Below are 21,846 nucleotides of genomic sequence, written 5' to 3'. Positions count from 1 at the left end.
CCTGGTTATAATGAAATTGTAAAATTTCCACGATTCTTCGTTATATCGAGGTTTTCGTTATATGCAGCTTTCACGTGAAGGCTCAAGACGATAATGCATAATGATAACGAGATTAAGAAATGATTGTAAAGGAGACCACCTTGAAAGTATTTGCAGTAAATCAGAATTATTCGATGTTTAAGAAGTGGTAAAATTGTTCGCAATCGCGCAGAAAGCGCGGCGAGACTGCAGCAGCAGCCTCCTTTTCCGCACCGGCTCTCAACACGTCTATGAGGGAGCGGGGAAAGGGCAGTGGCAGAAGAGTCAGTCTAGGGGAGAACACACGCATTCGCGCCGCCACCTAGTGAGGAGGCGCTAACGTCTTTGCGCACATTCCCACTTGCCTACTGTCTTTGCCCAAGGAAGCCGACTCAGCCTCGTGTCGCCAGCATTCTCCGCTGTTCCTGTTACGCTAGGGACCACACCAGCAACTGCGTGGCGGTGATGGATGCACACTGCATGTCCCATGTCCTTTTCTTCATTCCTTTATTGCTCGCTGCTTTTGAGCATAAGTATTGTAGTGCCACAATCCAAAAGCGAAAGCATTGAGCCAGCTGAGTTTTCCACGTAGATGCTCCGTTGGCAGTGAAACATGACATGTTGTATGAACTGCGGTCACTCGTTGTTACCGTAGATGTTCCTTTCATATCAGTCCGCTTAACATGAAACTTGCGGGGTTCTGCCAAATTTCTAGTAATTCAGCACAAGTTAAGAGATAGTCGCCGTCACGAGTTTGTTATATCAAGGTTAACCACCATGGCATGTTTGTTACAGCGAGTTTTCAAATACATGCACTTCAATAAAGGAGAATTGAAAAACTTCATAATATTGAGGAATTCACTGCATGGAGGTTCGTTACACAAAGGTTTGACTGTATCTCTTTTAAGTTCAGCTCTAGAGAAGTCCATTCTAAGTTAGAAAAAATGTGTACATACAAGTGGCTACATTTCATCTTGAAGGAATAAAGTAATCCGTAATATAGCAGAATGCCACTTGAACGCACGTCATTTAAACGAAGTATTCCATTGCACGAACCCTCTTAGATCCCCCACGAAATCTCAATTTCTTCATTAAACGCTATGCAAATGTCTTTCATTCCAACGAATTTCAGTTATTGTTCATTTCAGTTCGACGAATATTTCCCGAACGGAAATCCTGTGTCTCCCACGTCATACGAAGCTCTTCAACAAACACAACCCGGACTTTTTGTTTGCTGCATATTGTTACGCTGGACCACGTTTCATTACCGCGTGACATAAATTGGCCTTCATTTAGCTTCAAACTGAATTAGCTATATAAACAAGCTTGTAGCCGACCGAATCCATAGCTGGTTTTGCAGGCTTAATGGGCTCCACGGTTATAGCCAAAGCTTCAGGCCTAATAGGTCTTTTAGGTCCAAGAAAGGCGTAGGTATACATGCTGGTTAACCACGATCTGCTGAAGCAATGATCTGATTGGAGAATGTAAAGGCCTTTACTACCCAGCAAACCATTGTGCTGGACAAGGCTGACAAGATCTTAGACGCGGTGACTGATTTCAAGACCATTGCGGTCCTAACTTCAAAAGCGCTGCTAAAGTTTGCATTTGCGCTAGGAAACGAGCGCAGTGACAAATTATTTGATTGAGGTAAAATTTGAACGCCCAATGTTTCTCGGAGCTAACGAAAACAAGCTTCTACGCACTTATTTCACTTCAGATTATGAATTTTCACTTTAACACAATTTTTCATAAAGCCCCTTGAAGTAAGTTTGTTCAAGTGAAATTTCACTGCAGTGTCTGCAATACCTCCACACACACTTTTGTTCATGTATATTTAAATTTTCACCCAAAATGGCAACACCTGTAACCGCAAGTTCAAAGAAGATGTATTAACACTTTCTCCACATTGTCTCAAAAAAAAAAAAAAAAAAAAAAAAAAGAAAAAGAAAAAAAAGAAAAGAAAACTTGTGCTCAGAATGAATCTCATAAGAAACAATGCGACAGATGAAAAAGCTACTACTTAAAGTGGCAGCTCAATATAAGCGCTGTTAAACCTTGAATGTGACAATCTCGCACTTATGATGACTTAAAAAACAATATGCTAAGTACAACTGCAATAAGGCTAACCTTCAGTGAATGCTTTCCTCCTTCTGGAGAAGCTTTCTCTTCTGTGTCCATCAGAAGATATTTGTGGAACTCCTTGAAGCCAATTGACTGGAAAATGCCTTTTGTGTAGTCGGCTTCTCTAGGAGAATAAAATAGAGAAGCGAAAAAGCCACAATCATGCGATTAGAGAGAGACCTTTGCAAAGCTAACATCAGCTAGGAAAAAAAGCTCCCAATTCTGTCTTGCAATTTAAATTGTTTAGAATTTAGAACATGAAGCAGACATAAAAAGCAACTCCTTTTTCTTTTCTCTTCTTTTTAAAGTGCAGTTCTAAAATGGGGTTTTCAGGCCAACCGCATAGTGCAGAAACAGGGCAGTGCTGTTGGCAGCTTCTCAAATACAAAAATCAATCGGCTATCAATTTCATCTGGTCAACTAACAATAAGATTGCCCAAAGCAAATAAAAAGAGTCCTAATGAACACGAAGAAAGAAACAACGAATATGTTAGTGACAATACAAAGCTTCAGAAGATTTCCAACTTGTTCTAAACGCATTGTTTTCCGATTCCTTTTACTAAGCTTTACTGATAAGACAAACTTACAAATTGCGGTCCAAGCAATGCTTGTTGTACTGCTCGTGAAACTCTTCCATCTCTTGGATGAGGCCGGCTTCGGTCATCTCGTCAACGTGGACATCCAGTCTCTCATCCAGCACTGCATTATTGTCAGGAGCATTGTGGAAACATAGATGTATGAATAAGGTTAAATGTTCAGGTTCATGGGTATGGCATTTTTATTAATGCCAAAAGCCACGCAGTGAGGCTTAGTGTCCGTGTTCATATGATATATATTGCAGCATACCCTTTATATTCATGTGCTATGCCAGCTAGCCCCTAAAGTAGCAGGGATCAAGCTTATAATAAATTCTGGAGTGTGGCACAAGTCTAGACTTAACATAAAGCATTACAATGCGACGATGCACAATAATGAGACGAAACTTTACTCCTGTGAACAAAAACCTTATTCAAAAGTTTCACCCGTTACTGGCACTCGTCAAATACATCAGAAAAGCTAATTTTTGTAGAGAATGCGGTATGCTTGCCAACTTCAAACAGTAGCCTTAAGCCTCGAAGCAAATGCACAAGGAAGCAGTGTCAATATATATATATATTTTTTTAATTTAATGATTGTATCACTTTCTGGCATTATAACAAGGAAAGGGAAGGGGAAGAGGGGGGGGGGGGGGGGGAATATAAACAAATAAAAGAAGACATCACTCCTTATTGCACCTGAGACTTCTTAGGAAAAGTCGACACCAATGTCAGGCAGGAAACTGACATTATTCCCAATTTTCCCTACAAGAATTTTCACACCATATTTACGGTAAAATTAGCACCGTAAACTTAATATATTTCCTTAAGTCCTTCTGGCACCGTGTGCTGACTCCACTCAAGAAGGCTCCCCGAAACAGCATTCAAAAATAAAAATCATACCAGTGTCACATTATTATTTCAATGGTCACTGATTCTTATCACATTCATGCTGTCAATATATGTACTCACAGGAATCAGCCTCATAGCTTTGGCTCACTGTGAATGAATGTTACCGATGACAAGTAATTCAAGAGCTGCAGTATCAATGGATCCTCAGTGACATGGGCACAACTCCATGGCTTCACAACAAGGAGTAAGGAGAGCACAAGTAAACATCGAGAAATTCTGGAGCAGCCATGACCAACACAACCTACGCCTCCAAGCCCAACACGCAGAACTTACTACCAAGAAAACACCACAGTCATGGAAAACTGCACACCGCAAAGACCAGTCAGAGCCCAAAAGAAAGTTCTGGTACCAGCAAGGCAGAATCATCATCCCCCTTATCAGTGGTCGGCCCTTCTCTAGACAACGACAGGCAGCCAACTGCACTCTGGGAAGCAGCATTAGAGATGAGATTTTTCTCTTTTCACGGCATTTGCTCCAATTTAGATCTGACAACAGAAAGATGTTTCTGTAGGGTCATAAGGCAGAGTTGCGTACTGCCATAGCATCAACACTAAAGCCCACATCTTTCAGCATCATGCAATGACTAAAGTAGGCCACTAATAAAATGAGTTGCCAATATGTGGCATATGCTTGGTCACTGCTTGCATTCCTTTGTAATTTTGAGACTTGTGATAGCTAACATTTATAACTAAGTTGCACAGTTAAAAGCTCTCAGATGCGGATCAGCCCCCATACTAAATGCAGGTAGGTGGCGCAAATCTGCACAAACCATCCTGGTCACAATGCAGCCAGAACACACATGGTCATGAGAACCGCAGAGGTCCACCAAGAGAACTTCCTTCCAGCTGCTGCTGCTCCCCAATGAGCTCGCTGTGCAGCCTTCCATGGACTTGGAACACCTGCAGGCTCCTAAAGCGAGAAAATGCAAATAAATAAAAGACAGCATTGCTCCTTACTGCACCTCAGTCTTGGTGGCGAAGGTCGGCGCCAATCTCAGGCAGCGAACTAACATCATTCCCGATTTTCCTTTCAAAGCTGGCCCAGGTCTCACACTAAAGAAAACCAGCTAATCCATCATTTAATATGCCTTACTCTTAAGCATCCATCCCCAGAGATTCCCTCTGTCATGCCTTAGACATGCACAAATATGTACATGCTTCCAATCAAGCTCTCTCTATCTGCCACACGGTGACACTCTGCCATGCAGCCAAGATTGCCCTCCTCTAAACTCAGGCCCATTATCCTGTCCAAGCCCTAACACTCAGTAGTATCTAATAATAAGTTCTCTATCTCACTTTTACACATAAAACAAAATAATAAGTTAGAATATGTTCTTCATACTCTTTACACAGCAGCTCTCCAACTACTGATCCATGATGTTGGTTCATATACACCTGCAAGATTCTCAACTTGGTCACCTAAAATGGATCCACTACACCCCCCCTAACTCACCCCATTTCTTATACCTAGCTTCCCATGCCTCCAGCTTCTAAGCTGCACCTATTCGCCACAAAATGTCTTCGCTCCTTCACCCAGGATGCGCACAAGTTAAAGCTGCCCATCATTCCTCACCCCTAAACAGCCACACTGTAGCATATATCACTTCGCTCACCTTTCATATAGAAATTTGCTCACCTTTCCCCGACTCAGCAGCGTGTTCCGCACAGACTCGCAAGTTGCTTTCCATGCATTTTAAAAAAGCATCATGCTTACACCAACAACTGAAAATGAGCTGCGCATCAGCTTGCCCGTGAGATACTTGACTGGTTTCCAGCAACCCACCGGCCTAGCCAAATACTGTGGGATGATCGACATCCAGTAAAGAACGCCATCTGCCAGTTCTACCGTCAATTCAGACAGAGCTTCAGCACTCTCACTAAACTACACTCTCACCTCTCAATTTCCCAAGCTTAAGCCCTGCTTAGATTGTAGACAAACACACTCATTACAACTGCAAAACATTACACCACTTCCATTCTGAACCCTTCTAATCTAACTGCCCTGAAATCTACATTGATTTTGCACACTGCCTTCTCTACTAGTTTTAGTTTTTCAGTCCCTTTTCCCTCTAATCCACACCCCTTTCCTTGGCCGATTTCTTTTCGTCATGAGGACCAACTCGGCCTGGTGTGGTAAGCGGAGCAGATTTTGAGTAATTGATTCGTGCTCTACTAAAAACGTTCTGCTACTATAAGACAAGACATACTCTATACATCTATTGTTTTAGGCCCTTATTAAAGAAAAATTGAAGCAAAGACCAAAGACAACCCTCAGAAGACGACTGAAGCACTGTATAGCATGGGACTGTTAAAAAAATGAGAGAGCAGCAACAGGTTTGTGACACAATGTTAAAATATGTCACAGGGCAAGGGGAGCAGTGCAGCTGGCCCGGATGGCCCAGTGGAAGCCATTTCAAAACTGAGCCTGACATGTGACGCAACTTACAAGCCACCTCCATAATTAAACACCACTCAGCAGCTCCAGCCTGGTTCAAACTGACACAAAATAGATTGTTACCATTCAATCTTTCAGCAGTCCTTTTGGTGGAGCATTAAAGTACGTTCTGAATCTATTGTCTCCAGGCACTTGTACAGATGCTCCGTCGAAATGTCTTCCAGGATGGCAGTGTCGGAGACTTCAGAAAATAATGCAGCTGCAGCTGCCTCGGCATCTCTGCCACTGTCAATTCTGTACTTCAGGAATGGGTTATGACTTCTTTTATTAAGACGCGATTGCTGTTGCATATGAAGTGGTCGTCAGACTGCTTCTGTGAGGGCAATGATAATCAAGAAGTTACATTATGGTAAATTAAACCAAGCCAGCTTGCTCTCACATTAGGAATACCAAATACGAAAAAAAGAGATACCTCGGGCCGCACAAGAACCTTTCACAGGAGGGACTTGATGTAATAGTTTGTGCCACCAACAATTATAGGCAGCTTTCGTTTGTTGACCAAGTTGTCAATCTAAGTAAGATGCAGAAATGATAGATAACGCTTTGTCACTCCAGACAAACAGCGCATGCTCCCTCCAAGACGGTTATAATGAGGATTTAAGCATAACCTGCTTGGTTCACCAGCAATCAACGTAGATTTTTAAAAGTTTGCTTATAACCGCGCGCCTTCAGCTGTCTACTTTTTAGGTGATGTTTACGGTCCAGGTTAGAAGAGAAGCAACTGATATGTATTTCCGGATATTTTCTTTTTTTTTTCTCTAAGAATAGGAATAACGCGCAAATACGGACTTCACATTACTTATTTGAACTCGTAAGCCTGCAACATGCGCTGTAATCGCACTATGAATGCACGCGCGCAAAACTAATTAGCGCAGCAGAATAAAAAAAATGTCAACAATTTTAAACGTGTATCATACGGGGCCAGCTTCCTAATTATAAAGGAGGCACGAAGTACAAGAGTAAAATCAAGATAGCGAAGACCAGAGACTCACAACACCAAGCGCCTTGCTTTGGATGTCGGCTACGGTGAAATTCGACAAAGTCCAAAAAGTCGAGAAGGTGGTGCGGGGCAGCATCTCTTTCGGAGGGCGTCACCTTATTAGTGATGATGTCAAGTGACTTGTACACCTTGACATGTCAACAAAAACGGAACAATCGTTACAACCAACAGAATAGTTAAGCGGGCGAGTTGGTGATACATCGCGAACAGCGCGAACAAACGGGGACGAAAGGAAGAAACCACAGAAACAGCGCTTTTTCCCTGTGGTTTCTTCCTTTCGTCCCCGTTTGTTAGCGCCGTTTTTTGGATGAGGTTACAAACAATCCCCACCACTGAAACCAATCTTAGTTCTATTAACGTTGACTGAAACTACGTGTGCGCGACAGACGACGCGAGCGGTAAGGTGAAGAAAGGTTGGCGAAACATGCAAGGCTAGACAGCCTACCTGCATAGAATCAGCACTGATGATTTCCCCATTAAACTTTGAAGCTATTTCTATGGCTAGCTTGGACTTCCCTGTCCCAGTTGAGCCTAGGATTACGACAAGAGGAAGGTTTCGACAACACTTCAGCGCACTGGGAGCTGCTATTTTGGCGCAAAGGAACAAACAAACAAAAAAAAAAAAAAAGGCCGGAGCCAATTTTTCTTATAAAATATATTTTAGTAAAGCAACAACATAATGCTAATTGTTGTGTACTAACAAATATTCGACCACAAAATAATACACATTATAAAACAAAAGGTAAACGATTGCATAAAATTTCTTATCGAGGTGAGCGAGGTGTATTTTTTCTCCTCTAGCTGGTCTAGCTACTATGTGCTGATAACGCGCGAGTTTTGAACGGGCTTTAAAGAGAAAATGATCAGAACGTCATTCAAAAGGGCTTTAGGCATCCCCCCCCCCCCCCCCCCCCCCCCCCCCCCCCCCCAACTCGTCGACAGAGAAGCTTCTAGCTAGGGGAATGCATAATACCTGGGAAGAGATTGCTAAAGCGGTCAGGGGGACCCAGATCTGGCGGCTCAACTCCACTGTAGTGGGCCGAAAAATACTACAAAGCTTCGCCAAACTGCCATACATACACTGTAATAACACCACGTCGGCCATGACGACCATGTTGAGAGCGGCCGCTCAAATCGGAAATGCTAGCTTCTTGGCTCGAGTCCGCAGCAGCTTCCGTTTCGGGAGGACGCCATGCCGCCCACCCGTCAAATATCTGGCAGGGCGGCGCGCGTTTTTTCTGACGCCGGGCGTTGAGTGCGCACAGTCGGGCAAAAAACACCGGCTCGACGCGGTAAAAACGCTCCATGAAATTACAAGATTCGCATAGCAACAGCCCCCGTCCAGCAGTGAGTGCCGGACGGTGGCTGGACGGTGGAAAACGTTTAAGGAAGACGAAGATGGATGGTTGACAGGCTGTGCTTTTCGCTTCTCTTGCAATTTGGCTTTTATATTAATTGCCGGGTGTCTTGGTACCCATGTAGCTCGGAGGAGCCCGGTAAGACCTGGGAGAATCTCTGAGTGGCCTCCTTCCTGGCGGGCCGTGCCCTTGGATCGTTTTTTCCCCCGTTCTGGTCTTTGGCTACTGGCTCAGGTTAGGCCTACCGGCTGCCTGTTTGGCCATGGCCGACGAGGCTGCTCCAGGTAGCCCACCGTCTCTGTGCGACGCGTCCTCATGCCGGGCGGCTACTAACACCGCCGGCGCCGCGGGCCGAACTTCATACCACCACGACGTCCTTGCACCTCCTAGTGCGAGTCCCACCCTACCTCCACCTCCGCCAGTCCCCATTTGGAACCCGACATCTCTCAGCTTTCGGGACTCCTGGGCCATCTTGACATATCAACAAAAATGGAACAATCGTTACCAACAATCCACACCACTGGAACTACGTGTGCGCGACAGACGACGCGAGCGGTAAGATGAAGGAAGGTTGGCGAAAACTGCAAGACTAGACAGCCTACCTGCATAGAATCAGCACTGATGATTTCCCCATTAAACTTTGAAACAATTTCTATGGCTAACTTGGACTTCCCTGTCCCAGTTGCGCCTAGGATTATGACAAGAGGAAGGTTCCGATTACACTGTAGTTCCGACAACATTTAAGCGCACTGGGAGCTGCCATTTTGACGCAAAGGAAAAAAAAAATCGGAGTCAAATTTTTTGTTAACATATTTTAGTAAAGCAACAACATAATGGTAATTGTTATGTACTAACAAATTTTCTATTACAAAATAATATACATTATAAAACAGAAGGTTAATGATTACATAAAATTTCTTGTCGAGTTGAGCGAAGTGACTTTTCTTCTTCTCTAGCTGGTCTAGCTACTGTGCTAATAACGCGCAAGTTTTGAACGGGCTTCAAAAAGAAAATGATCAGGTGCGGCCCAGTTGAATGGTGCAGCACGGGAAAGAACTACGGCAGCGATCATATGGTCATAGAAATTCGATCGGCTCAGATTTAATCTTCGGGATACCGTGTTACGAGCCAAAATAATAGATTGGGATAAATTTCGCTCCATCAGAGGGGCTGCAGGTAATAAGTCCTGGTCTTCACTGACTGAGTGGCACAAGAATTTAATCAGCATGTAAAGGAGGCCACGGAAGAACAGGCGACGAATCTCCAAGTCCCAAAATTAGACAGACACCTTCTACATCTCCTTAAATCCAAGAGAGAATTGGAGGAAAGGTGGAAAACTAAAAAATGGAACAGAAATCTCAGAAGAGGGGTTGCTAACCTCAATATATGGAAATTGAGCGGTCTGCGGCCAAGCTGTCCGAAAGGAGCTGGGCCGAGGTGTGTGATGAGATGAACTTCAAGATGAGCCTTCCCAAGACCTGGGCTATCCTCCGCTACCTCATCGATCCCAATAACACTAAGCGACGGACCAGACTAGACCAGATTAAGATCAAGCATAAGTTCCAAGGGGGAAACGAGGAGCTGCTAGATGCAATCAGGACAACATATGCATGTCAGGATCCCAGCCCCCCTCTACCCTGCTATACCGGGCCCAAGAATAAGGCCATGGATGCTTCAACTGAATTTGCAGAAATTAGGGCGATCCTGCAGGGTCTCAGAAAGAGATCTGCTCCAGGGCCAGACAATTAATATCACAAACATGCTTAAAAATCTGGACGAAGACTCTTTACACTTCATTTGCGAAGTAATGAATAAAATTTGGGAAGGGGCCAAAATTCCAGAGGAGTGGAAAATCTCCAGATTGGTCCTTATTCCTAAAGCGGGCAAGAAACAATTGAACTATCCAACATGAGGCCCATATCTCTCACCTCTTGTCTGGGAAAGCTCATGGAAAAAGTGGTCCAAATCAGAATCTCTAGGCATATGGAAACCAAGGAACTCTGGCCAGTGGAGATGGTAGGGTATAGACCGGGATTAAATTAAGCGCACAGGATGTCATGCTCAGATTAAAACACGACATCATGGACGCTCCCGAGGACGATGCTTCATATAGTGCCATCCTGGGACTTGATCTCACTAAGGCATTTGATAATGTTGAGCACAGAGCGGTTCTCGAAGGCCTCAATTCGGCTGGAGTGGGAAGCAAGTGCTTCAACTATGTCAAAGATTTTCTCACCTGCAGGAAAACTGAAGTTAGCTTCGTGGGACTTAGGTCCGAGCCCATCATACACCGGGGGCAGAGGAACGCCCCAGGGATCTGTCCTCTCCCCGGTACTCTTCAATTTTGCAATGAAAGATCTCATCATCTCATCTTAAGATAGAATTGGCATCAAACATAGCATCTATGCAGACGATATAACAATCTAGACCGATGGAAGCTCCAGCGCTGATATATCGCATAGGCTGCCGGAAGCGGAGTATATAATTTAAAATTACGCCCTAGATAGAGGACTATCTTGCTCTCCTCACAAATCTAAACTTTTCTCAATGTGCAGCAAATCACAACTAACCAGAGAATCCCACCTACCGCACCTACACAAACCAGTGGAGGTATACGTGGGAGGGAGCAAGGTACCGAGAGTCGGCAGCATTAGGATCCTGGGGTATTTCCTACAGCAGAATAGGAAAAACACCACCATCCTGAAAAAGCTGCAGACGTATGTCGACCAGGTAACGGGGATATTCAGGCGAATCTCTCTCAGGAACAAAGGCCTCAGACAACACCTAGTAAAACTGCATGCTCGTGCCTTTGTAATCAGCAGGATAGCTTTATGCCACCCCATTTCTCAATCTCACTCCTGGTGAAGAAGAGAAGTTAGAGAGAATGATCAGAATGTCATTCAAAAGGGCTTTAGGTATCCACCCCCCACCCCCCAACTCGTCGGCAGAGAAGCTTCTAGCTATGGGAATGCATAATACCTGGGAAGAGATTGCTAAAGCGGTCAGGGAGGCCCAGATTTGGTGGCTCAACTCCACTGTAGTGGGCTGAAAAATACTGCAAGTACAGCTTCAGTCAGGTGAGCCACCCTATGTCGCTGAATTCCTGTAGCTTGAGACGCGGAAACTATTCAAAATTGCACCGATTCCTAAGAATATGCACCCGATTCATGACAAGGAACGAAGATATAGAGCAAAATTTATTCAAAACAAGCTATAATAAACGACCCTGAGGAATCAGTCTATTGCGATGCTGCCTGCGGGCTAGAAGGGGCCGCGGTCATAGCAGTAGTATATGGAAACCACTCCCAGAAAGTAATTGAATTTATTAATATGCATAACGCTTTAATAGCTGAAGAGGCTGCGATAACGCTATAGCATGTACAGGCACTAAAGCCAGAGCTATCTCAGATAATAAGGCGGCTGTTAGGAACTTCGGCAAAGGCCTAATTTCCAAGCAGGCGGCTGCAGTCTACTGAGAAAGCACCCGCTAAACCGGGAGGTTTCAGTCATCTGGGTTCCAGCTCACGAGTGTCTACGCAATGAGGCTGCCCATCGCCTCGCTCGAGATGTATACACCCGTGCGGCCATAGAGACCCCGCTACCCGGAGACAAAGACCCCCTCATCACCTACAAGGAGCTCTCTGAGACTCCCAGACTAAACAGAAGGATCTATCCACCACCAGATAGGTCCCTAATACCCTCAGAATGCAGGGCCTGGCGAAAAATTCGGGCCAATCGTTTTTCTTTCCTCACGTTACTCTGCATAATGAGTTGACAAGGGACCAGAGGCTTGCAATCTCTGCAACGTACCTCTGAGTCAAAATCGCCTAATCTGGCAATGCCCCGATTCTCCGGGAGCTACAAAAACTGATCCCCTTGATCAAATTACCTGGGAGTCCTATATCTGCAGCCCACATGTGGATGAACAAAAGATCGTCCTACGCCTGGAGGAGGGGGCCGGCTTACTCCAAGACCTTCTCTGCGGCCACGGCGCAGGACAGCCGGCAAGGAGACCCTGCCACTGGCTGAGCCCCTGCCCCGAGGTCCATGTTGGTGTAATAAAGTCTTCTCACTCACTCACTAAAACGTCACTCAAAAGGGCTTTAGGCATCTCCCCCAACTCGTTGACAGAGAAGCTTATTCTAGCTATGGGAACGCACAACACCTGGGAAGAGATTGCTAAAGCGGTCAGGGAGGCCCAGATCTGGCGGCACAACTCCACTGTAGTGGGCCGAAAAATACTACAAGAACTACAGCTTCAGTCAGGTGAGCCACCTTATGTAGTTGAACTCCTGGAGCTTGAGACGCGGAAAATATTCAAAATTGCACCGATCCCTAAGAATATGCACCCGATTCATGACAATTGGAACAAAGAGAGCATAGAGCAAAATTTATTCAAAGCAAACTAATAAACGACCCTCCTGAGGGATCAGACTATTGCAATGCTGCATGAGGGCTAGAAGATTTGTGTTGTGTGTTGAGTCGGGTTTTTTGGCACATAGGCAACTAAGGCCATCATGCGCCAAACACGAGGTTGTTGAGCTTCTTTATGAGTGAAAATGAAACGTGTTTACGAAATTACTGTTTATTTATAATCCCTAACTCTTTAAGAAAACTAAATACAGATGAAATTTCAACAAGTGGGTTGTCTCCTAACAGTAAGCAAGGGTGGAATGGGATGCGTTCATTATAAAATGGAGTAAAATATTTTTTTCTTAACTGCTCAAGTTCTGAGCACGAGATCAAAATGTGGTTCACAGTGAGCTCACCTCCACATTTTTCGCATAATGGTTTTTGCTCTTTCCTCAGTAAAAAATTGTGTGTCAAGTGTGTATGTCCAATTCAAAGACGGCACAAAATCACCTCACTGAAGCGGTCCTTCTGTGTACATGACTTCCATTCTCCTGCTATGGGTTTTACTGTGTGTAGCTTATTTTGCTCTTCATTATTCCATTTATTCTGCCATTTCTCTTTCAAGCTTTTTTGTACTAACCTGATACAATCATTGTAGGGGATGTGTATTTTCTTTATTTCCTTATTTCGAGCTTGTGCAGCACATGAGTCGGCTACTTCATTACCATCTATCCCGACATGGCTAGGAACCCAGCAAAATATTATGGTTTGGCCTTGCATTGTGATTTCCTCTATGCCGTGAATGATGTTTCCTACTATAGGCTGAACTGCATTTTTAGAATGTAAAGCCATAAGCACACTTAAGGGGAGACACTGGTCTTAAAATGAAAATTTTTATTTTTAGAGATATAATAACGAAATTGGGTGTGTATATGTATTTCTTCCTCCTGTTTTCAAAAATGTAATTAGTTTTACTCTATCTCAATTAGTTCTAATGTTATTGGGAAATAACCAAAGCCTAATTTGGTAATTTCTTACGGGTCGTTAGGACAGTTTCCCTCAATATTTTTTCGTTCCGATTAAAATGTAGTTGTAGCCAAAGACCTGCCATGTGGAGCTATGCTATTTATATTATCATTGATGTACATCACAGTATAAAAATATTCAATTATGTAGATGCCCCACAATTCGAAAATATAATTAGCTGACATTGTTCAATAAATTTGATATGTTCAACTTAGCAATATAAAAATAGCATAGCTCCACAGTTCAAACCTTTCTGAATTCAACGGTATAAGATTTATTAAAATTGCACCACAAAAACCCAATGAAAAGTTCCGTAAGGCTAGTCATGTCACCAAAAAACATGAAGCTGAGAAAAACTCGTTTGAAGTTTTGACACTGAGTGCAGAAAATATTGGGAAGAATCTTCGACAACGGATGTTACTCAGATGTTCCCTATCAGTTTCCCTACAAAACAAAACAAAAAGTGTCTTATTCCATCCAAGGAAACATTTAAAAAAAAAAATGTCGAATGTGTAAGTGTGATGAAATTATAGAGGTTACTTTCGAGAAGTTAGGGGTTGACTTTTTTTTTTTTGTTTTGTTTTGTTTTGTTTTTTTTTTTTTTTTTGAGGTGAAAGTGAGGACCGGAGCCAAGGAGACGAGAGCTCCACCGGGCAAACAGTTGGGGAAGAGAACTGCTTCGCTTATTCTTGGGGAAGAGAACTGCTTCTGTTCGAAATCGCAGTTTTCGCAGACAAGCAGAAGCTTTACAGCAAGGCCGTACTTCTTATCTGTTGCCTTGCTCAAACGCAGACTTCCTGCGCCGCAGGTTCCGCACTTCGCTTGCGCGAAAAAATTGTTCAAAACCTTCAAGTCCACAATCACGAACTGGGTACCGGCATCAGCTGTCTGGTAATCCGCACTGACGCCAAGAAGGTCAAACTTGCGCTGGGTTGCTGACTTTTCCGACAGAACGGACTTTGCTTGCGCCGATCGCTCAACACGCTGCGCCTGCTCGGTCGACGAATAGTACACAGCATCAACACGAAGTGTACCACGATCCGAGATACGATTCGTGCTGCAACTTGGTCCCGCGGTGTCGTCATCGGGCAGCGTGCTTGACGTACCCGGCGGATCCAACGAGTCCGGCACTGCAGGCCCCGGCGACGCACTGGTGGCCGCTGCCTGCTGTTTTTTGTTCCACGGACGTTTCTTCCGGCTTCCAAAAGCTCGTTGCGTGCTCGGTTTCAATCGACTGTCTCCCGGCATCTCGATCGCAAAGAGAAACTCCCGGCACAAGGCGGAAACACGGCGTGTAGAGAAACACGAGCGCAAAAACAGACGCGCACGAAGCGACAGCCACAGCGGCGAACGCAAGAGAAAGAAAAAAAAATGACATAGACGGTCACACCAGCCAATGGGAGGCGCAGAACGGCGCGCGCCGCGTGCGAGCCAATCAGCGACCCGAAAACGGCCTTCGGGAAACCGGCCCGAACCGCCGCTCGGCTTGAGCGACGCCATTTTGAGATAGCTCAAATTGCGCACAAAGAAACCAGCTTCAAAACAAGCCCAAGATGGCGGCGATCGGCCGGCTGCAACGCCGGCGGCGCGCGCGGGAAGTTCGAACAAAGTCTCTCTTTTCGGGGCCATTTCGTCGCTGCCGTGGTGTTTTGAAAGCCGATTTTATCGCATTTCCCGACCGAATTCAGCGTTAATAATTTTACTGTAGATGCTCGAAAGGATAAACCTTCCGAAAATGAGTTTTTCCCAAAATCGACTTTTTGACCATTTTCGACCGTTTTAAGACCCGCGTCTCCCCTTAAAGAATCGGTATAGATTATGCTCTTTTCACAGTTCTATTTCATAATTTTATTTACAGCTACATAGACAGCGTAACATTCTGCAGTAAATATGGAGGCACTATTAGGTAGCCTTACTACTTTTTCCCTGTTGCCTTGCACAATAGCACATCCAACATAATTTGCTGTTTTTGATCCATCTGTGAAAAATTCGGTGAATTCGTATACTTCTCTCGTAGTGCTAGGAATTCTTGTAATATGTGTTAGTGTGCTGTTTGATTTTTCCGGACGACTGTCAGTGTGAAGTCACATGTAGAGGGAAGGCTGTACCAGGGTGGAAATGGATACTGCCTCTGGGCTACATTTGGAAGTGCATCCAGTATTCCTAAATCTTGGCATATTTCTTCGAAGCGAAGTAGTAAAGGCCTGATTGAATGGAGTTTGTTTATGAACAGTGTTTTGGAAGAGCACTTTATAACTAAGGGGAAATAGAGATGTTTTGGTAAAGATCTTATCCTGAGTATGTATGCACATGTAAGAATGCTTCTCCTGTCGGCAAGGGGTGATTAATTTGTTTCTACATAGATGCTTTTAATAGGGGATGTTCAGTATGCACCACTAGAAAGGCGCAAGCCTAGGTTATGTATTGGGTCTAATCGCTTTAGATATGATGACCTCGCAGAGCCATACACAATACAACCGTAACCTAAACTGGAGCGTACGACAGAGCGGTAGATGTGCAAAAGGCATGTTCGATCGGATCCCCAGTGCTTCCTTGAGAGAACTTTGAGGGAGTTAGAAGCCTTCTTTTTAAGGTTATTTATGTGAGGCAGGAATGTTAGTCTTTTATCAAAAGTTATACCTAAAAATTTATGTTCATTTTTTAAAGGCAAAATATTTTCTTTCAGGTATAAAGTGGGGTCAATCTGTATACCTCGTTTTCGTGAGAGCATCACTGCCACAGTTTTCTGAGAGGAAAACTGGAATCCATTTTTATCTGCCCATGTTGTTAGCTTGTTTATAGTTAACTTTATTTGTCGCTGAGATGTTGAAATGTTGGAGGATGTAGAAGCTATCTAGAGATTATCAACATAAACCGAGTACATAATAGATTTTGGAATTATTTTACTAATAGAATTCATTTTCACAACAAAGAGGGTTGTGCTTAAAATACAGCCCTGAGGTACCCCATTTTCTTAAACAAACCTCCTCGACAGTGTTACACCTAGGCGTACCTGAAAAGAGCGGTTAGACATGAAATATTTAAGGCAGTTCAACATTCTACCACGTACGCCTAGCTCTGCTAGGTCACGAAGAATCCCATACTTCCAAGTGGTATCGTATGCCTTGTCAAGATCAAAAAAGACGGCAAGACAATGCTGTCTGTGTACAAATGCCTCCCGGATGATGTTTTCGAGGCGAACTAAATGGTCAATTGTCGAGCAAGATTTTTTGAACCCACATTGATGAATGTCGAGCAGTTCACGTAATTCTAGTACCAAATTTAATCTTATATTCAAAATACTTTCAAAGGTCTTTGCAAGGCAACTTGTCAAAGCTATGGGCCGATAACTGCAGGCAGAGGTTGGCGGTTTACCTGGTTTAAGCTACGGGACAATAATGGCTTTTTTCCATGCTTCTGGCAGCTTTCCTAAGACCCATATCTTTTTAAAAAGTTCAAGGAGTGCTTTAATAGCATTTTCAGAGAGGTGTGCTAGCATTTCGTAATGCACTTCGTAATCAGCCCCTGGTGCAGTCTGTTTTCCGGCAGAGAGTACTGTATTTCTTGGAGCGTAATTAAACTATTATATTTTTCATTTCCCTTGCCACTTGTGGGAAGTCTGTCTTTCAGCCACATTTTTGTACCTTAAGAAAGTGTCAGTGTAACATGAAGAGCTAGATACTGCAGAAAAATGTCTTCCTAATATGTCTGCCTGTTTTTCTAGAGTTGATTGAGTATATTGGGGGCTGTCAATATAGGAATAGTAAATGGGGAGTAGCTTCCATCTAGTTTGTGAACTTGCTCCCACATTTTTTTGGACTTTACTGAGCTATTTATTGACGTCACATACCGCTGCCAAGATTCTTTTTCAGCTTTCCGACGAATAAATCCTGCTTCTACTCTTGCCTTCTTAAATGCTATAAGGTTTCCTTGGGTTGGGTACCCGTGGAAAGTTCCCCAGGCCTTATTTTGTTGTTTTTTTGCATCCCGGCATTCTTGCATATACCAGGCTTTGTTAGTGCGATGCACAACTCCCGAAGATTGTGGAATAGCTAAGTTTGCTGCATGTATTATACAATTTGTAAATCTTTCGTTTAATTCATCTACAGTGAGCTCCTCTGAAAACACTTCTTTCAGACTGGCTTTGGACTGGAAAAGTGGCCAGTCGGCTAAATAGAGCTCCCAGCGTCGCGGTTTGCTTGGGATGATTTTTGGTGATGATGACATGCGGATTTGTATTGGTAGGTGATCACACCAATATGAATTCTCTAAAGCTTCCCATTTAAAATCATTAAAAATAGAAGGTGAACAAAAAGATAGGACTAAAACACTCATCTTTCCCGTGCCCGGAGAGCAGTAGGTCGGTTTACCCGCATTTAGTAAGCAAATGTTTTTAGATAGAATAAAATCTTCAATAATTAGGCCTCGCGCATCAATTTTCTTGCTTCCCCAGAAAGGAGAATGTGCATTAAAATCATCAACTACCACATAAGGTTCTGGTAGTTGATTTATAAGGTCTTCTAAATCATTGAGAGCTATTTTTTGATGTGGCTCAACATACATGCATCACACTGTGATTGTTTTAAATGCGAGTAGGGAGGCTGCCACTGCTTCAAACTGAGTGTCAAGTTTGTATTCACTAGCTGCAATATCATTTCTTACAATGATAGCAACACCACCCGAGAGCCTGCTGGTGGGCTCTCGGACGCGGTGGAAAACTATATTTTTTGAGTATGTTTGTATGCTGTATCTATGTTGTATGTTGTTTGTATGTTGTATGCGGGAACGAAAGGAGAGAAGCACGACAGAATCGGGTGATTGCGGTGGCTGTAACTGCGTTATTAGTTATTATTTTCAAAAACATTTTGCGGCTTTGCATTCTTAGGGCGAAGTCTCACAGTTACCGGGGAAGAAAATATTTTCGACCGGAGGTTGGACAGTGGGCCTTTAATAGAATATTGTTTTTGCCTTTGTTTAACCTTGATCTGGCTTAGTATTTTATGCTGATTTCTGTGTAACTCTTGCCCCTACTTATATCTGGAATGCTTGCTTTGTTATCTTTATAGTCTTCTTTTATCGCAGTGATTGGTCATTGTCGGGCTTTCCCTCTTGTCATTTACCGAGTTGTTTTTATCACTATCGTGTCGTGGAGTTTCCTTTTCTTTTTTTTTTGTTCTAATATTATGCAATGTAATTTGGATTACTAGCTATAAATATCCCATTGTTTATAAACAAAAAGTGACTTTATTGGACTTATTTCTTAATCACAACCCGACACACATACTTCACGGGCTGACCGCCCTAGCTTTTAGCTGTGTTCTCAAACCTCATAAAGGGACGACGGGTAGCCGTAAAGGGGATTCCGAAACTGTCTTTTCTCCTTGTCGCTCACCTCTTTGATTTCTCCTACCTGTCTCCTTGCTATCTCTTTATTTCCGCCGCCCCAGTTCAGGTGCTCAGTTCATTTCGATAGCAGATACCGGGGCAGGCAAAATCATTTTCCTTCGTTTATTATTATTTTAATTTTATTCAATAAAACCACTTACTCCTACTTATCTGTTGACCATAAAGGCGGGGGGGTCTGTGACAATGCCAACCTGCATATAATACCTCTGTCATACGAAAACTTCCGATCCTCACTGAACTCAATCTGCATTGAGGCTCTCAAGAAGGATTGAAGCACGTTCGTGTGACAGGGGTATAACAGGTGTTATCGTAATCGGCCTGTAGGATTTTATGTGCATGCTATCTACCTTTCACTTTATAAATCAAATTCATTTCACTCTGCCGCCAGCTGTCCGGAAGTAACCACAGAGCGATCGAGGTATGTTAGAGAACCGACGCTGTTCCTAGCGTTAAAATCGCTCACCCCAACTTTACGACACGGTTCTTTTTTTTTTTTTACACATTTCACTTCAGGGAGTAGCCATGTCGGAGTGGTGCAGTGGTTAAGGCGTTCGACTACTATTTTCAAGTAATACACTCTGAAGGGCTAGTTGGTTAATTTTCATACTAATTGAATGAGTAAAACTGCGCGAAAAAGACAGGACGACAAGCTTGTGGTGTGATTCTTTCCTCATCCGCAGCTCCAAGGACCTGGTCTGCGCCTTGTGCGTGCCTGTGTGCACGTCCCGTCTTTTTCGCGCAGTTTTACTCGTTCAATTACTATTCTCAAGGACGCGGGATCGGATTCCGGCCTCGCGGCGGCCGCTTTTCGATGGCGGCGGAAAGCAAGGCGCCCCCAAGAGGAGTCCTCCACTATGGCGTCTGTCTCTCATAGCCTGAGTCACTTTGGAACGTTAAATCCCACAAACCAAACCAAACCGAACTTCAGAGAGACACATGCATTACGATCCGAGAGTCGGTCGTATACTCACAAAAACGCGGCATTACGTGTTTGATAAAGCGTTTATTTTCACAATAATCACATTTCTGCCGCCAAACTGCCATATACTGTAGTAAACAGTACAGTGTACTAGAATAGGCCATGGCGGCCATGTTGACAGCGGCCGCTCAAATCGGAAATGCTAGCTTCTCGGCTCGAGTCCGCAGCAGCTTCCGGTTCGAGAGGACGCGATATGCCGCCCACCCGTCAAATATCTGGCAGGGCCAGATCGGCGGCGGCGCGCGTTTTTTCCGACACCGGATGTCGAGTGCGTACCGTCGGGCGAAAAACACCGGCTCGACGCGGCAAAAACGCTCCATGAAAGAACAAGATTCGCGTAGCAACAGCCGCCGTCCGCGGCAGTGAGTGCTGATGATGATCAAACTTTAATTTCCACCGATTTAGGAGGCCCCCTACTCCCCGCTCCTGGCATGCAGGCTTTAGGAACCGGGGCTGGAACCTCCGCGACTAAGGACTGGCGAATATACATTGGTTATTCGCGGCCTCAGTCACCAGGCGGACGGCTTTTTGCTGTTCAGCGGGGACGCTTCGCAGCAGGGTTACCCATGCTTCTCTACTTTTAATGTTGTCCCTAGCGCTGATGATTACACATTAATTTCCACCGATTTAGGAGGCCCCCTACTCCCCGTTCCTGGCACGCAGGCTTGAAGAACTGGGGCTGGAACCTCCACGACTAAGGACTGGCGAATATACATTGGTTATTCGCGGCCTCAGCCGCCAGGCGTACGGCTTTTTGCTGGTCAGCGGGGACGTCGCTTCGCAGCAGGGTTACACAGGCTTCTCTACTTTTAATGTTGTCCCTAGCGCCCGGATGATGGCGCGACGTGAAACCGCCGTCGCGTCTGTTTGTTACAACGTGCCAAGGCAGGCGCGCACATACACGAACATTTGCAGCACAAGTGGCCTCTCTGCCTCCCGCCGAGGCGCTTCTCGTTATTGGTCGGTTTCTCCGCCGACCAGACGTTGCCGCCTTCGAGTGATGTAGAGGAGGGTGACGCCCAAAGCGTGCAAGGTTACGCGCTCTCCACGTTTGAGAAGGAGTGATTTCTCTAAGCACTTAAAAGCGCCTTTGCGCCGCCAACGGACTACCGCCAACCAGGAGTGCGTGCGCATCTTGTCCCGCCGAAACAGTGGACACTTCGGAACTATCAAGACCTTTTGGCATTGCTGGTAACCGGTGGATTACGGATATGAAAACATTTACCATTAACGGAGTTTCCTGTTTTCGCCCTATCTGAGTTTTATGTCCTTAGATTTGTTCAAATTCCAGTGCCTGTGCGAGACGGCCGCCCAAGTAAAGCCTGACACGGTAAGTCATTCCGTCCTCTTTCCTGTTGCCTTCTTTTGGTGTCGCGCACGGGTCTTATCATAAAAGCTAGGTTATGTGCACAATTAAGTTGCATGGCCTATACTGTTTCATTAGCACTAGCAGAATGAACAGCCGGGCACGGCAACTGAACACAGCTTTGATGGCGGCCGCCCTCAGCTGCTGCCATGATGTGCGCGCCGAAATACACCAGTTGGTCGGTTGGTTCAAGGACAATTTTTATTTCCACCGTAAAAGGCCGTCCTCTTCCCCGGCCCCCGCACGCAGGCCGGAGAAGACATTTCGACTTCTGCTTC

The 21,846-nt window shown here is 44.6% G+C and overlaps 1 pseudogene across 1 annotated transcript in view; it reads right to left on the bottom strand.

Moving 5' to 3' along the window:
• The window catches only part of LOC146178984 (tRNA dimethylallyltransferase-like), a 69,000-nt pseudogene extending 60,091 nt beyond the window's left edge, over positions 1-8,909 (bottom strand). The window contains exons 1-8 of the transcript XR_014700982.1: positions 8,684-8,909; positions 7,526-7,725; positions 7,073-7,208; positions 6,493-6,591; positions 5,746-5,750; positions 4,396-4,535; positions 2,727-2,838; positions 2,157-2,263 (exon numbers count right to left, since the gene is read on the bottom strand). The product of XR_014700982.1 is annotated as a tRNA dimethylallyltransferase-like (transcript). The remainder of the gene's footprint in view (positions 1-2,156; positions 2,264-2,726; positions 2,839-4,395; positions 4,536-5,745; positions 5,751-6,492; positions 6,592-7,072; positions 7,209-7,525; positions 7,726-8,683) is intronic.
• Positions 8,910-21,846: the final 12,937 nt, after the last annotated feature.

The sequence above is a fragment of the Amblyomma maculatum genome, chromosome 9 (genome assembly GCF_055883805.1).
Source record: "Amblyomma maculatum isolate TAMU_Amacu chromosome 9, ASM5588380v1, whole genome shotgun sequence".
In the NCBI taxonomy this organism is placed as follows: Eukaryota; Metazoa; Arthropoda; class Arachnida; order Ixodida; family Ixodidae; genus Amblyomma; species Amblyomma maculatum.
The sequence above is the reverse complement of the archived record's forward strand: the minus strand, read 5'-3'. Positions and strand labels throughout refer to the sequence as shown.